The sequence below is a fragment of the Cicer arietinum genome, chromosome 1, assembly GCF_000331145.2.
Source record: "Cicer arietinum cultivar CDC Frontier isolate Library 1 chromosome 1, Cicar.CDCFrontier_v2.0, whole genome shotgun sequence".
NCBI lineage: Eukaryota > Viridiplantae > Streptophyta > Magnoliopsida > Fabales > Fabaceae > Cicer > Cicer arietinum.
In genome coordinates this window covers 41496224-41499710 of record NC_021160.2, presented here as the reverse complement: position 1 = coordinate 41499710, position 3487 = coordinate 41496224, and positions in this window count along the sequence as shown.

Here is a 3487-nt window from a genome sequence, read left to right as displayed (position 1 = left end):
AAGAGTGGTCTTGCAAAAAAGTCATAAAGTCATCAACATAGAAAACATAAAAATGATTAACAATGCCTTTAGAACCATTTATCAAATAAAAAGAGCATGCATTAACCAATTTGGATATACCCTGCTAAGAGCCTCTTCAGCAATTCAAAAATGAATAAGACACAAAAGGTCCCTTTGTGGCCCTCCTTTGACAAGAAAATAAACTTGCAGACTTGCCATTAACATATATGGAAAGTTTAGAAGACTTGAGAATGTTTCTAATCCAATGACATAACTTCTTGTTGAAACCAAATACCTTTAGAACTTTGATAGGGAACATCCAATCTATAATGTCAAAGGCTTTTCTTATATCAATTTTGAGAGCCAAATTTTTCACTAAAGTTTTTATTCTAAGAATATTAATAGCTTCAGAAGCGAGACAAATGCAACCACCAATATACTTACCTTAAACGAAACCCCTTTGATGATGAAAGGTAATATTAGGCATACTAGAGGATAACTTATCAACAATAATTTTAGTAATAATTTGGATTTTGAAGTTACTAAGGGAAATAGGCCTATAGTGCTCCATTTTACTAGGATCAACAATTTTAAGAGTAAGCGCAACAATTGAAGAACTACAGGAAAATATCATGATCAACCACATCCTAACAGTTTCGAAAGAAATACGTACCAAAGCCATCAAGGCCTGAAGCATTATTAGAATTCATGCCAAAAACAACATTTTTAACTTCCTCAAAGCTAGGAAAATTAGTAAATAGGAAATTCATAGAATTATCCACATGATGAGAAATGAGATCTTCAACCAAACCAATATCTACACAGTTATTGTTAGAATTGAAGATAACTTTGAAATAGGAAACAAACATGACTTCTATATCCAAGGGTTCATGAATTAAAACATCATTTTGTTTACTACATCCAACCCCATAAATGTGGAACAAACTTGTGAGGCGATTACAATAAATTGTCTACGAAGCACATGGAATGGTGTGACCGACCTTTCTCCATTGAAGAGGCAAAAAAAAAAACTATTGATCAAATGCACCCATTAAAAGCACCATGTCCAACTTGTTTTTCGACCTTATTTTTTTCCCAAATATTAACACATTGTGGAAAATGATATCAACTCTCAAGTCTTAAGAATCCTCAATGGTGGAATTCTCACATAAAACATCAATAAAATCTTTTTGGATTTAATCCTTAAATGTAAGAACCCCACCTCCTCTAAATAATTTTAACCTATAAACCTTTTATAATATCACAATGAAATGGGTAGTAAAAACAATTGCCAATAGGTTGAAATATTTACTCACATACGTGATGGAAAAAGAACAAAATGATTTTATTAAAGGGAGACTAATTACGAATAATTCTCTCATTGCCATTGAATGCTTTCATTGGCTCAAAAAGAAGAAAAAGGGATAAAGATGAATGGTGGCTCTCAAGCTTGACATGGAGAAAGCATATGATAGGATAAAGTGGCCCTTTATTTGAGTTGTCTTTATCTCTACAGGTTTCCCATGGAGAATGGTTAACTTAATCACGAATTGCATTACCGTAATTTCCTACCACCTATTAGTGAAAGGCAAACCTAGCAAGAGTTTCATTCCGGAGAGAGGTATTTGTCAAGGTGACTTAACATCCCCTTATGTTTTTATTTCTTGTGATAATGTTCTTTTGGGATTAATACACAAATAAGCTCACAACAAGGTTGTATGTGGAGCACCCTCATTCTATTTGCAGATAACAATATGTTATTTGCAAGAGTCAATGCCCATGAAACGTATAATCTCCTACAAATCCTTCAAACCAACCAAAAGGCCTTGGGTCAAATGGTAAGTCTTGAGAAGTTAAAAGTTTCACATAGCCGAAACATACAACAAATTGAGAAGACTATTATATGTGAAAAGATATGAGTAAAGGCTATGACAAATCACACTAGCTACTTGGGACTTCTGGTGCTTTTTGGTAGGAAGAAGAATAAGGTTTTCCCTCAAATCAAAGAGAGAATTTGAAAGAAGATAAAAGGGTGGAATGAGAAATGTCTTTCTAGAGTAGGGAAAAAGACTATAACTAAGCAGTTCTTCAAACTGTCTCAAACTACATTATGAATTGTTATAAACTTCTTGGGATTATTGTGATAACACTAAATCTATGTTGTCAAAGTTCTGTTGGGGAAAAATTAAGAAAGAAATGAAAGCTCATGGGATTAGTTGGCACAAGTTAGAAAGGGAAAAAATTAAGGTGAGTTGGGATTTAGAGGTTTTGAGGAGTTTAACAAAGCTCTTTTAGGGAACTAATGTTGTAGACTTATCACAAATATAAGAATCTTTATTAGCTAAGGTTCAAAAGTAAATACATTCAGAGATCTGAGTTCACCGAGGCAAATATTAGATATCAACCAAGCTATGCTTGGAGGAGCCTATGTAATGCTAGAGATGTTGTAGATTTGGGAACTAGGTGGTCAATTGGATGTTGTAGAAGAGTGAAGATTTGGAAAGATAGGTGGCTATCAATATAATTAAAATTTTAAGAATTTGAGTCGAGTAGCAAACTTAAAGGTTGAAGCTAATGTTTGTGAATTGATTGAGCGAGACCTTAAAAGATGTAACAGGAATATGATTCTTAATAGTTTTGAGGCATCTGAAGCGCAATAGATCCTAAATATTCCAATTTCATGGGAACTTCCTACTAGTAGGGTGTGTGCGGTGCGATTATGATTGATGTTGAGGCAAAACCTCATTCGATCTAAAGATAAAATCACATATGGTTCATTTTGGATAACATGTTTAGAAAAATTTCAATCTGATTCAATTTCAAGCAATTTAATTTGGACCGATTTTTGGATATCCAAATTACAATTATAAAAAATATATATTAATATTTTATTATAAAAACACGGAAAAATAATAGGTTTGATGCTAAATACTACCTATGTCCTTATATTTAGTATTTTTCCTTGGGTTGATAAATCAAGATTTGAACATATTTAGATTTTTTTTCCAGTTTTTTAGTTTGATTTTGTAGTTCTATTATGGTATTATTTTGTTTTTCGTCTTGGTGTACTATTGTTTTGATTTTTCTGCTTATTTCAAAAATGACTTTTGTGTCACTAAAGTTACAACTTCAAAGATATGAGTATTTTAAACAATTTAATTTTGTCGTATTTGTAAGTATTGTCACGTTTGTGGATATTTATGCAATTAATATGGATGATGTTAATTTATTCATAAATTCATTATTTTTAGTATTAGAAACTTTGAATTATATTATTTAATATCAATTTAATTTTACTTATTTGAATAAATTCATATCAATTCAATTATATTATTTAAGTCAAGATTTGAACGCCTAGAAACTCATTAATTAGTTCGCAAAAAAATGGAGATGATTTACTAATTTTCTTCTCATTTTGTCAATTGTTTGTAAATTGTTTATCACAAAAAAGAAATGCAATAACAATTAATATATAGAATTGCTAGGT